The sequence below is a fragment of the Rhamphochromis longiceps genome, linkage group LG7 (assembly GCF_057381845.1).
Source record: "Rhamphochromis longiceps isolate RC_006_pf linkage group LG7, R_longiceps_female_GT1.1, whole genome shotgun sequence".
In the NCBI taxonomy this organism is placed as follows: Eukaryota; Metazoa; Chordata; class Actinopteri; order Cichliformes; family Cichlidae; genus Rhamphochromis; species Rhamphochromis longiceps.
This window is the reverse complement of record NC_140563.1, coordinates 34,361,903-34,376,543: the sequence shown is the minus strand read 5'-3', so window position 1 is coordinate 34,376,543 and position 14,641 is coordinate 34,361,903. Positions and strand designations below refer to the sequence as shown.

Genomic DNA, 14,641 nt, shown 5'->3' with positions numbered 1-14,641 from the left:
TACACAGAGTACAACTGAGCTAAAACAGGAGTGATGTGCTGTTTTTTCTTTGTACCAGCTACAAATTGAGCAGTTGTGTTTGCAACCATATGTAATGTACAGCTGAGAGGTGATAAAAGTGTGGATTTTTTCTAGGGCTGCTCGATTATGGCAAAAATGATAATCACGATTATTTTCACTGAAATTGAGATCTCGATTATTTGACGATATTTATTTAACCCTTTAAGACCTACTATAGAACCAAGTCCGCCAGAGCTTATATTAATTTTTTACATGTTGTAGTGCCATTTATGGGAGCATTTCAAGTTGCTATACAACTGTTATAGCCCATATTTTAATAATATGTATGCATTAAGTCCATAGTAACTACATTAATTGCAAAAAAGTGCAATAAACTACAAAAAACAAATTGAAAATCGTTTTTGGTTTTTTTACATATATTTCTACTTGGAGAAATTTAAGAGGTTTGTCCCTCAAAACTTTAAATACAAAAAAGTTGCAAAAAATAGTTTACAACAGGAAATTTATTTTGAGTGTCTTCATAGTTTTATTTTGGAGATACACCAATTTTTATATACACTGCAGGAAAAACGAAAAAACAATCCTATGATGCAAATTTGCAAAGAAAACAGCAGGTGCATCAAAATAAACTATTTCCAGCAGTGCAATTCGAGTTCTAAGCATCCCAGAAACTATTCAGAAAAGTCAAACATGACCAGTATAGGCTTTTAAGGCCTACAAGTAAAAAACTACATTTCCGCGAAAATGACGTCACTTCCGGTTTCGGCCAGGAAATGTCGGACATGTGATAGTTCGCGCTGACGTCTGTTTCACGGTGGGAAGTGTTAAGAACAGCTGATCGGTGAAGCGTGTTTCTGGAATATTATGCTTTTGTTCCTGCAAGCGCTTTTTATGCAATTTTTGCAAAGCTTTTTGTGGAAGGAAACCGTGACCGAGGACAAGCTGATGGCATAAGATGTAAGTACAACTCCTCCGGTTTCATATGGTAAATGGCCTGTATTTATATAGCGCTTTACTAGTCCCTAAGGACCCCAAAGCGCTTTACATATCCAGTCATCTACCCATTCACACACTGGTGATGGCAAGCTACATTGTAGCCACAGCCACCCTGGGGCACACTGACAGAGGCGAGGCTGCCGGACACTGGCGCCACCGGGCCCTCTGACCACCACCAGTAGGCAACGGGTGAAGTGTCTTGCCCAAGGACACAACGACCGAGACTGTCCAAGCCGGGGCTCGAACCGGCAACCTTCCGATTACAAGACGAACTCCCAACTCTTGAGCCACGATCGCCCATATGCAAAACAAATTATTGTGCTAGCTTACGCGGTTCCGGTTCTACAGGGATTTAAAAATAGTTACACAAAACGGAGCGTGCTGCTCTGACCGGCTTTAAAGGGTTAACAATGACTTTAAAAAATAATATAACATAGTGTGCAACACCACTGAAGTTTTTTTTACCTCTCTTTTCAACCAACAGCAGTCACTCTCCTCTCCAAATAACTCCTGCTTAGCTTTCCGAGCTTCCCTCGGGTCCTCTTAATCAGCGGTCTCCAACCTTTTTTGCGCCACGACTGGTTTATGCCCGACAATATTTTTACGGACCGGCCTTTAAGGTGTCGCGGATAAACGAGGGAGGGGCTAATAATCGGCTCAGTCATTTTTAATGATCGTTGAAAGCCCAGATCGTAATCGTGATTAAAATTCGATTAATTGAGCAGCCCTAATTTTTTCTAAAGCTGACAGAGATGAAATTGGCTACAATTTAGCGATTGTTTTCAGTTGGTCAAAGCTGAGCACAGTTAGCTTGTTAACGTGTTGATGCCGAATTTTGTGTATCGTTGCACCCCTACTAGTTAAGTAGCTAACAGAAGCAGATTTTACCATCAGATGTTGATGTTAATTAGCCATTGTGGCATGATATATTGGTATTTCTACTTGTTAAAATATTGTATGCGCTAGAATTTTCCAGTAGCTGTACAGTTTCATGCTTAGGATTAGGTTACACACTGTGTAAGGAATTATGTACAAAATACAGTCTACTGCTTGATGAAAGTATCTGAAATTAGACACCCTGCTTTTTATAACTAGAATTTCTTCAGAGTTTCATAAAGACAAACATGCTGACATGGAGCAGTTGTTGAATTTATCTGACATATTAGCTATGTTGGTGTTGTATAGCACATACATGTGTTTGGAGGGCTACAAACACAACAACCAGCTTATCCGAGCATCGTTGGCAGAGCATAACAAGCATAACATTTTTAAAATGCATCGTGTTATTATCTCATTTAAAAACTAACAAATAACTATACAAAACAAATGTTAGGGGAATCTAACATAAATATTGATCAATATATCAGATTTTTAAATCATCAAATATCAGTATTGGTATCAGTCTTAAAAATCCTGTATTGATCAGGCTCCACTTTAAAGTGTTTCTTTTGAAATTATATACGCTCTATAAGTGAATCATGCATTACCACAGGTCAGCAGCAGTACTAGATCATGATGTGATTTTAATGAAACAGGATACCAGTTTATTGAGTTTCTGCCCCTCCCTGGTCAAATAACAGCAGCATTGATTAAGCTGTAAAACTCTTCTCCGAGCTCTGGTAATTGGTGGAGAGATCAAACCTGTGGCTGTTTTGACAACCGGATGGTTTCTCCCACCGCTAATCGTCCCTACTCCTCTGGCTTCAAACCCTGAAGGACAGGAAAGATGTACATTAAGGGCTGAAGTACTCAAAGTCGTAAAAAGTAATGACAGTGTCTGCTGGTACTGGCGAGCAGCTGCAGTCCAATCGTGTGCCTACAGTCCATTATTTGAAGACAACGTGTGAGTGGTCGTATCTTTTTACAATGTTCCTAATGGTTATGGATGAAAATGATGGCACACATGATGACGGCGCTCTTTCCACAAGGCGATAATGGCGGTCACATGCCATTTAGGACAGGAGAGAGCGGGTTGCTAATGGCAGTGAAAGGGCAGGGAGAGGGAGGAAGAGGCAGAAGGTTCGGGGCTGTATTAAAATGATCAGAGATGGCAGCCCTGAGAGGGAGTGAAAGAAGAGCAGGCGGAAAGATGAAGAAAGGGATGCTAGCGTAAAATGAGCACAGAGGAAGGGTTAAGATGGCAAGTCTAGCCCTGCTCTGCTCTCTCCGTCTCCCCAGGGGGTATATGAGAGATGAGAATGCCTATCATTCAGTGAAGAGGAGTATATTTATCCAACCCTCCACCCCAAGACTCCCATTGAATGTGTTTGAGCTCTTTTCCTCTTTTAAATCTTTCATTTTCAATTTTCTTTCTTCATTTTTCCTCTCCTCATTTTTTCCGCTTATACATCTCCCATTGTCTCCTTGTCTGTGAAACTGCTGCTCTCCTATGCCACGAAGCACAGAATTGATGATTGTTCAGCTATAATTAAATCAATAGTGCAATATCAAAATATATTAATGTACAGTAAGCTATATTCAGTACCGTTTCGTTTTATTTATTACGTGCCAGTTCACAGTACCAGTCATCGCAAGGCTTGTTAAATTTCAGGTAAAGCCAACAATTCTTTGAGCAAGCAGTTGGAGAAAGCGGGCAAAAGTATAGAAAATTTACATTCAAAATGTCAAAAAATGTTTAGAGTTATCTGAAACTGTGAAACAGCAATTTTCATTAAAAGAAAACTTTATTGACCACTAGGGGCAGCAAACTGAGCTGTGCTGGAAATGCAGGAGTTAGCGGGAGATTTTTTGAAGTGCAACCAAGCATCATTTGTAATGGCAAAATGTTTGAACACAGAAGATTAAAGAAGACAGTTAGCAGCAGCTATCCTCGGTCTCTTTCATTCCTGGGAGCATCTGTCTTCCGTATCAGTATTTACACCCTCGGATCATTGTCTTTGAATTCCTTGCATGAGTGCTGACCTGATAATGACTCAGTCTTCATGTGAATACGTATATTCGAGTGCACCCGTTTAGCAATGGATATTTGGCCCAGATCAGCAGTTTTTTATAGGTCACATTTGGCCCTGACTGAGAGTGAGCCTGACTGCCTCAGCTCAGTCACAACTTTGCCTCATAGAAGCTAAACATCAGGTGTGCTGTGGCATTTTAAGCCACATCTCGTCCGCAAATTACCCATTTCAAGCTAAGATTGTGATTTTTAGTTCACATTTAGCTCACAGACCATTTACCAGTATCATAACTTAGCTATAAGTTAGACGAGAACAGGTCCAAATGTGTCCCCTGCCTGAGAGGTGTTTGTTCTGTGTTGCCCTAACTGGTCACTGATGCTTTGCTATTAGTAGCACTTGGCTGGGGAACCTAGCTAAGCTGACAAGAATCAAACCTACTCGGACAAGTGTTTCTCAGACTACAGTATGTCTACAAGCACAGCACCAAGTCTCTATCAATTATTAAACAAGGCTATAGAAGCTTTATTGAGATGCTGTTCAGCCAACATTTACATTTAGCCCAGACATAAAAGAACCATCACGATGATAAAGGAATCATCCTGCAACTCAAAAAGCTCACTTGAACCATTGTTTCCTTATCCTTGTTTTTGTTTAGTTTTCTTGACTCAACAAATTATCTCTTCCTCTCCATGTTTGGTCTCCAATCACACATTTCAGTTCAGCCTGAGCCAAATCTTGATATTTCTCTTCTTTTTCTTCTTCTTATTTTCCGACTCACAAACGAGCGTAGGCAGTGACGGTGTCGCGAGCAACTGTCAGAGTGAGACAGAGAAGAGAGTCTGAACAGCAGGCTAGTATCTTCTCTCCAATAACAATTACATCAAGTGGTGTGTTAAATGAGGTGGCCCACGGTTCAGGGGCTAGGGCTAATCACTGCAGTCTGCTCCCTAAAATACAGCGATAATGACGGGTGGATGGGAGGATTTAGTTGCCGCCAAATGCCTAATTTAACCCAGGCGCATACTGTACGTGGAGAGAAAGGCACCATGAATGAAAAGAAAAAGGACATTTCTGACAAAAAAAACGGAGACACACATCTGTCTTACGTCTCCTTCCCTTTGGCGAGGTGTGGAGGTTAAAAAGTCATCTGCTTGTGTTCTCAGATGGAAGCCGGCCCGCGGTGAGGTGATCTATCAACGGCGGCTCTATCTCTCCTTTACGGCCCTCTCTCCATCATCACATAGCCGCAGTAAATCCTTCCTCAATCTGACGTGCAGCTGCTGACATGTGGTTCCTATCTAGCCATTTCACCACTGGCCCGGATTCAGCCGAGGTGGCGCTCATTGTCACCGCCATCACCGATCGCTGATCCGGGGTCAGTTGTAAAGTTCAGAGAGCAGGCCGGAGAAAGACTGGATGTCAGGTGTTGCGAAACATTTGATGAGGACGTGTTTGTGGACCACATGTTTCTTGGGATGTGATGAGGATGTGAGTTTATTGAAACCTTTGAAAGGGCGTGTCTGTGTATGTGAGGGGGCTTGGCTTTGTTTAATGCTGGTCAGCTGTTGGATAGCAGCTGGTGATATTTTTTTTGGCCAGTCCACCGTATTGGACAGGTCGGCTTCGTCCTGAGCCAGATTTCTGCTGCTCAGAATAATATGAGCCGGGTCTGCAAAAGTCACGTATGTGTGGGCGGATTTCACGTTTTTCTCTTAAATTTTGTATCCAGGGAGAATTTACCACTTTCAACAGTACAATATATAACTGTTGGCTTTACTTTGGACCGTTTCCACATTAACAACACTGAGTTAACAAAAAGACTTCATTTCTCTTACCTTCAGTGGTTTTTAGTTAACATTTTGCTTGCATTTTTCCAGAATTTGAGATACTGATGCCATATTTGTAGTACAACTATTCTCAATAGTACTGGGCTTCCCAGGAACCATTTCCCAATAATCCAGAGCTGCTTGAGTATATATTACTAGATTGTACTTTCTGTCACAAAACTCCCCATGCCGCTGCTTTTTGATTTATTTAAAACTTAAATGTTCATCACTTTTGTGGCCACAAACACTTGGAAAAAAATCAAGGCCTTAATTCTTCTTGACGTTATTCTTGTTAGTCACAAATCCGTCTTCCTAAACTTTTGTCTCCTGCTGCCTCTGTGTGCATCAGCATCAGCAGGTATGTATTCACGTGAAATTCTGGAGCACCTCTCACCTTCATTTATGCTCCTTAGCAGCAGGAAACCGCTTTATATGCATTGAAATTTGCCCACTGGAGGTCCTAAAAGATGGGCCATTACCTCACCGAGTGTACGACTCTCACTGCGCCGAATATGTGAAAGAGGAACATGGCCTCCACCGGCGCTGACACTGGAATGCTGCGGTGGGTGTGAATATGAAATACAGACTCTTAAGGAGGAGCGTGCGAAACTGAACCCAGGACTTCTAAAGGCGGCGCGTGTGAATCCGAGCCGAGGCTCTCTTAAGGCGGTATGCGCAGATCTGAGATAGTCTCCGGTTTGAGAGCTGATGGACGAGACTCTGACAGACATTCTGTGTCATGGGGATGAGGCGGAGGGGGCCTTTCAGGGGCAGATTGAGCGGACCAGGTGGTACAGTTTGGCGTTGGCATGCAGAGCACTCAGGGGATCCTTCTATGTTTAGCCTTTACATGATATTACATGTGCTGTTTTTTCTCGACCTGCTGTTGGGTGTAAAGTGGAGTGAGCCCACCGACGTCCTTACAATGAACACATCAAACTTTATGAGTCTTTAGAACTTTAGTAATCGCCCTGCACCAATTGGAACCTTACATTATAAAAGAAGATATAGAAAAACTTCATTAATTAGATTTAATTTAAATCTGATTTAACTAGTTTAGAATTTCTGCTTTTATTTTTCAAAGCTAAAATCAATGTAAATGAAGTTTGCGGATCATTTTGGAGGACTTCAGATCAACTAATTACATTATTTACAGACATCCCAGTATGCATCATTTCAGTTAGTTTCAATAAAATATATATATTCACCATTTTCTGGATTAATATTAGGGTGATGCTTTGTAAATTTCATTCGTACCTGTGTTTTTAGATTTCAAATATGTTTAACAGTTTTAGTGGGATAATCTTTTCCCACGTTTCTTCAGTTTTCAGTTTTGCAATAGCAATCACAAGACTACATCATGGATGGATGGATAGATGGATGACTGGTGAAATGATGTGACTCAGTTATTTTCTTCTGTATTTCCAGGAAACTCTGAACAACAATTACTCCCTACTTTTTTCTTAAAATCTTCAACACAATGAGTGGCAACTTAATAACTGTAGTAACACATTCTCAATTTGCCTTGTAATTAGTATCAAATTGCATGGGACTTTTGAAGTCTCCTAGTAATTTTCATCAGCAGCAGCAGGATGTTTCCAGACTTCTGCCAAAAGAAAAAAACAACCTCTATGCGGGGGGAAAAACTGCTGGCTAATTTTTGTGAAATTAATTGGGAAAGATTCCTGGAAATCATAAGGGGAATACAGGAGCCATGAAATAAACTGTTCCCAGGTTTTTTAGCTGATTTCACCAGAAAAATCTTGAGGGACCACCATGACATGAGAGTCACAGTAATCATGATAATCACAAAAAATTATAGAGGCAAATGAACAGAGAAAACTGTGAGCAGTGCCTTTCCAAAGAAAAGCTTCTCAGCATGAATGGACAACAAGGATTTTGAGGAATGGGAACCAGTGGTGTTTCGAGCCTGTAAAATCCATTGAGACTGTGAATGTTAAATTGGGCCAAACAAACTCAGAAAGACACACATTCACACACAGACCTCCTAGTTTGTATAAAAGACCTGTGGGAGTTTTAAATCAGGGATGTGCTCGTTCCCAGTCCCCTCCTTTGCGTCCTTTTGGTTTTTCTCACATTATTTTGGCTTCTTCTTTCACTAGTTAATCCTTCACTCTGCCGCTTCCATTTTATCCTCTCTCGCTCTCTTGTCTTTAGGCCTCACATACAACCCTCCATCTCCACCCCTCCACCTCCAGAACCTTGAACACAACAATTTTTCCAAGCCTGAGTTTTTAGCATTTCACCATCTCCCCACAGAACGCCTATTACTCAGCCAAGTCAGCTCCACCGCACTTTGATGTGTGTGAGACCTCACTGGTGGATAAGTGCTGGTGTTGGTGTGTGTGTTTGCATGCAGTCGTAGTGGGGTGTGTGTGCATGTGTGTGAATGCATTGCAGGCTTGTCATGGGCGGGTGATTGAGTCCAGACGTTGTGGGCTCCTCTCGTCACCGTTGTCCCTCCCCTCCGACACCACCACCAACCAGTCCTGGTTGTGGGTTCAGAGTGTTTTGGGCCCAGGGCGGCCTGGAGGGGCAGGGCCATGGCTCCCTGGGGTGCAGTAAAGTGATAGGGCTGCACAAGGGGGTTAGGATCGCCCCTGGGGAGCGAGGTCGGAGGTCAGAGTCTTGGCCTCGCAGTGGGGATCAGGGCCATGTTAGTTAAACATGCTTCAGGTGGGGCCTTCCTGTAGAAATCACTGCTGCTTAGGCTAGCTCGCATCTGGCTTTCTGTCTGGTTTGTGTGTGCACGTGCACTAGTTTTGCTTGTTTGTATCGCTGCTTTACTCCTTTGTGTTACTTTTTATGGCTAAACTTTCTTTTTTAATGTCCTACTTATATTAAAGAGAGTAGAAACAGGGATATTAGCATTGATATCCAACTAACAAGCCTAAATAAATACATACTAAGTATTTTTGCATACTACGTCTGGTGCTTGGACTCACCATACATTTGTGCTACATGAAATTATTAAGACAAATATGTTAAAGACAGAAATATTTGCCTCATTCCGCTGGAAAGATGGAGCAAGGAAGGTTTTTTCTCCTGGCTTCATGTGCTGACTGATGCTCCAATTCTACTTTAAGTTTTTGAAAATCTAGCCGCACGAGGCATGACGTTCGTGAACGAGTGCACGAATGGACCACGCAGTTTGTTTTCCATTTGTGTTTGGCACTTTTTCTGCACTAACCTTAAGGTCCAGAATGGAATAAGAAAAATAAAACACGAAGGTTTTTCAGAAAATACAACAATCATGATTTCAGCCTTTTCTTCCAAGAGTGTTATAGAGATGGGAAATGACTTTAACTGGTGGCCATAGATGTGAATTCTTTCATTTTAAAAAGAAAATGAGTCTTTTTGTAAAGTATAATGTTGCATTTTCTGAAATTTTGTTGTATTTTTTTTGTTTTGTGGTTATGATGTGGACCTCAGAGTAGAACGATATGTAGGAATGCTAAAGAGCCAGCTAAGGCTGAATTGAGTAAACGTTTTGGCTGATGTGTCTCCTCCTAATGTTCATTTAGCAGTCTGGCTCCTTGTTGAACATATTAAACTTGCAAAGTATTAAATTAAAGCATAGTTGTGTAATAGCGCCAAACCTGTTACGCAGCTATGCATACAGAGCTCAGAGTGTATGTCAGCAGTTGCTGGTTGTTGGCCTGAGGGTAGCTGTTGGTGAGGCAAGAAAATAAAAAACATGAAAAAACATTACTGCACCACAAAGAGGGATTTTTTTTCTTAAGGATTATAAAAATACTTAATGACACAGCAGTGGCATCAAACATCTCTACATGCTATTCTAACATAATGTGGCCTCTTTAAAATAACTACTTTGGCTTTATTTTATTCAGTTCTAACTTTAAAAAGCTTTTTGTTTAATTGAATCTAATTCCTATGTAATTTCATTTTGTTAACTTCATAACACATATTACAAATTACCAATATAATCAAAAGTTTAAATAAATAATAGGGCTGGTTTAATGTGGATATTTGTTGATCATTTAAAGCAGGACAAAAAAGAAAGAAATGAACTTTATTGATTCAGTAAAGTCAGCCCATTAAGTGGAAGACAATGAAATGCCTGCAGAACACAAAGATGGCGGGGAGAGAGCAGGACTCCTGTCTATAGCAGCAAAAAACAGAATAAATGAAGCATGAAGCATTTCATGGGGAATTGACGTTTTTAAGAGACTTTTTAAACTTCACCTTCCATCCCTCAGCAGCTTCTAAGATGGACGACAGCGAGGTCAGGCCGTCACCTGGGCTCAGACACTGACCAAATACTGGTTCTCAAGCTGAATAATGGGCTGTCACTAACCCCTGACCTCAGCTCAGAGTCTAAGGTGTCAGATCGATATCAGCCGAGCACGCTGAGCGTCTCGTCTGACGGGAGGCGTCCCGGGATGTTCAGCCACTGAACCCTGCACGAGCGCACACACTCACTCCGTGTGCTCGCCACCAGAATCACGTGCACACGCGTGCCCATATCTGCAGCGCCTCGCAGATTGTTCCTCCATCCACTTGGGCAGGTGCTGATGGGACATATGCTAGCCGGGTTATTTTAACCAAACCTGCTGTGGGCCTCCTGGAGTCATGTGACATTAGAAGTACTTGTGTGTCTGCGCTCATGTTTAGTGCTTGTTTGCCTGCTTGCACACACTCTCAGGTATGTTTGTTAAAAGCGGCGATTCCATGGCTGGAGCGCTGTGTTGCTGTAAACTGCGGTCATGGAAACCTGAACAAGCATCTTTAGCACAGAGGGGGTTTATGAGTCGCTCTGTCGGCCCCTTGGGGTTTTACACTGACTGAATGATGGAGCCCTGCTGTGTGTGCGTCTGTGTGCTGACTCACACTCACCCCATGCTTCCATTGCTGCTTTGACCTCCTTGACACCAGAATAGCGCTGTCAGTAATTAACCTGCCTCATTCATGTAAGACAGGAGGAGAATCGCTTGTCTCACTCAGTTTGTGCACAGTCAGAAATACTCATCTGAAAGGGTCGGGTCACTCAGAGTCGCTCGGCAGCAGTCTGACCAGCAACAACTTGTTTTAAAAGTGGAATAATTCGCGATCAGCTGATCGCTCCACACGAACATCAATCAGAGTTTTATATTTCATTTCAGGAGACCCATATAGGACTCAGACTGTAAAAGTACTCAAAAAGTTATGTTTTTAAACTTCTATATTGAGCAGCAAATTAGCTGCACACATTAGAAATCTGCCCACAAGCTAGAATTGCATTCAGCATATATATAGTGAGTAATTATCTTAGTATAAATTATTACTTGGATATTAAGAGACATTCTGGTAATTTGCACTTGAGATGTAGGCAGGGATGCTGGAAGCAGGAGGGCTGAGGGGCCACTGGGGTTCCCGCTTCATTAGGTCAAGTAAGCAAACACAATATTAGGTCTTATGTTTAACATCAGAAGTTTAATTTTTTTTCTCCCTAAATCTAATAAAGAGGACATTGCATTGTTGGCTACAGTGACTACAGTGAGTTCTCTTTGACGCGTTTGAGCCTTTTTAAATTGTTGCGAAGAGACAACTTTAAATTAAAGGCGCGTTTCAGGCCCCGCTTCATGTTGCTGTTCTGTTCTTCTGGAGGAATTTTGTAAAGTCAGAGAAAATAACCCTGATTATATCACACTGAGGTCATCGGGGTAACGCAAATTTCAGGCTGTTGAGTGTTGAGTTTGTAATAAGTGGGCATTTACCAGGAAAACAAGGCCTCTAATGGAAAAATGCTGCATTAGTCGCATTATGTGAAATGTAGCCTGTCTCATGCTTGGTTCCAGCTTTTCCATTTTCCAAGGAATGTTAGATTGAACATAAAGTTCTTTCCAAGAAATTAAAGATGTGAAAAATAAGGCTTTATTTAAAGTGTGCGTGTTTAGCAAACTTAACATTGCAAAACATCTTGGAAACACTATTTTGAGAGTTCAGCATCACCTTTAGTAATTAGTTTGTTCTCAAAGTTTGCGCTGGTACATGAAGTGCTCAGAGACAGGAGCTTTGTGGTAAGTTTGGTTAGAGTACGTGAAGCTTTACGTAGATCCTTGTCTGTCTGTCGGAGCTCCTGCAGCTGCGTTGAAGGACGAGTTAGCAGTTGACACAGTCAAGACCGCCAGGAACCAACGACGAACTGTCCGCTCTCGCTGCTCCCATCTCATCCAGCCTCTGTTCTCCCTTTCTGAACTATCTGAGGTGCCTTCCCACAAGCAGCAATGTGTTTTCAATCAGAGCCCAATTATTCACCTCCACTGGTTTTGTTCCCAGCAGAAAAAAGAGAAGCAGAAAACGGGGAACTGTCTATACTTTACAGGCTCCATTTTTCCCATCTCTCTGCTGTCAGCACCCAGCCGGCCTGAGCCCTCTGGCAGACACATTATGTGTTTAAATGCAGTCTGTGCCTATGTGAGTGTGTTTGTGAGTCTATGGACAGATGTGTGTGTATATAATTAGCCACCTAAGTAATGGTGGCTTTAACTTTCCAGAGGCGGAAAGCTGTGAATGATTGGACAGGTGGAGGGAGGGCGATCAAGACCTCCCAACCCTGAGGGCAACGGGGTGGACAGACCCCATCTGGTGACATCACATTACATGATCAGGACCTTATCGGGCCCATTAAGGGCTCCCCCTTGAGGGTGCGACTGGGAACTACAGACTCTGTGGAAAAGTAAGAAGCAGCGTGAGGGCTGCACTCTGCGGTTGTTGCATTTGCATCTTTCAAGTGTTTGTGTGACAGGAGCTTCATGTGTTTCTGTGGGCTCAAAGCATTGCTTCTTTTCTCTTTTTGTGGAATAACCCTGGGAGGCTGCCCCTCGTGTGACCCACCGTGTTCATTAGGAAAACAACAGGGCGGCTTTATCCTGTTCTCCTCCTTCCACTCGTCTTCTACTGTTTTCTTTTTCCCGATCAGGTCTTACCGTTTATCAGTCTTCCATTTGATTTTCTCCTCCTCCACTCTTCTGTTTTACCCTGTTTTTTTTGATAACTACTTCGGTTTATTTTCCCGTCTTTCATTTTGCTCCCGCTTCCTTTCTTTTGTTTAACCTCACTTCCTCCACTCCCTGTCTTTGCCCCCTCTACTCCCTCGTCCTCACTCCTGTTTCCCGTTTTGTTTCTCCAAGAACTTTCCAGTTTGTTTTGTTATCTCTGAATTTCCTACAGGGCAGTGCTGTAACTTCTGTGCAGTCAAGGTTGTGGCTACATTAAGAAATCTTCACGAGGTTGTGAACTTTTTGATGGGTGGTTTTAGTTCTTGTAGGTTTACTTTTACAAAGTTTTTACTGTCATTTTTTCAGTTTTAAAGAAAACATCTTTTCAGACCCAAAAGAATTAAACTATGTCAAAGAGATATGTTCTGAGGAAGGTAAAGGAGACGTGTGCAGACTAGGGATGCACTGATATATCAGCCCATTAGTTGACTTATATTGGCCTTTTGAGACATAGGATGATGTTTTCTGATGTAAGTGGCTGATAATTGTGGACATTTAGCCAGGATGAAGTCAGAGTGATGAAAAACTGAAAAACTTTTAACCGAAGATTTCTTTATTTCACTGCACAAACAGAAGAATAAAAAAGAATAAAAACAAAAATAAAACATCAGTAAGTGCATCAGTCATAGGTTAAATTATTTTAAACACAAATACCAACCCAGATTTTCACAATCGGTGCTTCCTGAGTGCAGACGGGGTTTTTTTTTTCTTTCCTTTTATTCGTGGCAATAAAATAAAAAGTAAATACATATAGGTCTCACTCTCTGCCAGAACATAATTCCTGGCAGCAAAGAGAGGGCCTGAAACGTCATTTAAAACCCTCATGTTGGGAAATAAAACAGTAATGCTTTATTTACGGTCCTGCTGTTTCTCAAGACTTTCCTTCAATGCTTCCTGGAACAAAAAAAAAAAAGCTTTGTAATATGGGAGAAAAGCAAAAGCAAACAACGTTCTTCTAGAGATTGGTGAGCACCGTTGTTTGTCACAGAGAAAGAAATCAAACCTTTAATGCAATAGATATGAAAAAATCTGAATAGTGCAAAGGCACCTTTTCTTGTTTTCTTTCCTGTTTTCACACCCTTCCTCCACCTCTCGCTCTCTCTCTGTGTTGTGGTTTCTCTCTAATCTGGCTCGACCATTCCCTACCTGTGCCAGGCCACGGAGTGACACAAACACACCAGATGGGGATAGAGAAAGCAAACAAAGTGGGAGAGCTGACTGAAAAGAGGGATTATCCATAGATGTGTGCTTTGTTAAGAGCTCCGGTTACTGATTCATTGATTAAACCCCTCTAACTGGGCATGAGTAATTCAGCCAATCGGGGATCATTAATCCCTAAGACAAATGGACTAAGGTGCTTTTGTTTTGTTAATGGCTCATTATGACACATTTATAACTAATACTGAACTGTTGAACCAGAATTTTTTTTTTTCTGCTAAGGTCTAATCGTTCTTTCTGCCTCCTGCTATCAAACCCCGAAGCCTTGTTCAGCCTTCGACACCTCCCGCTGCTCAGAGCAACAGCAAAAGGAAAAACATAACTGTTGAAATTGCCTCGATCAGCCCTGTGAAGGCTTAATGACTCACTAAATAGCCTATAACAACAAAGCCATTTAGAAAAACGGATGAATAAATCTTTTTTGATGAAAATGAAGAAACCCTATTGCTGGTGACTGAGAAAGCAGTTGAGGCTTTTTAGCTGGGTAAAAGAAAAAGAAAAGTTTCTTTCACACGCTTCAGTCCAGCCCAGAATGGGGGTCCTTCTAGTCTTAAGTTAGATGAAGTAGAGATCAGAGCAGAGATCAGCAGGAGACAGACTTTGGTTAAAAGAAGAAACCCGAAGGCAGCAAGGGCTGTAATTTCAT

General features: G+C 41.8%; 1 protein-coding gene across 2 annotated transcripts in view; it reads left to right on the top strand.

Moving 5' to 3' along the window:
• The window catches only part of LOC146665724 (ephrin-A5b-like), an 85,524-nt gene that overhangs the window by 51,605 nt on the left and 19,278 nt on the right, over positions 1-14,641 (top strand). The window lies entirely within an intron of this gene.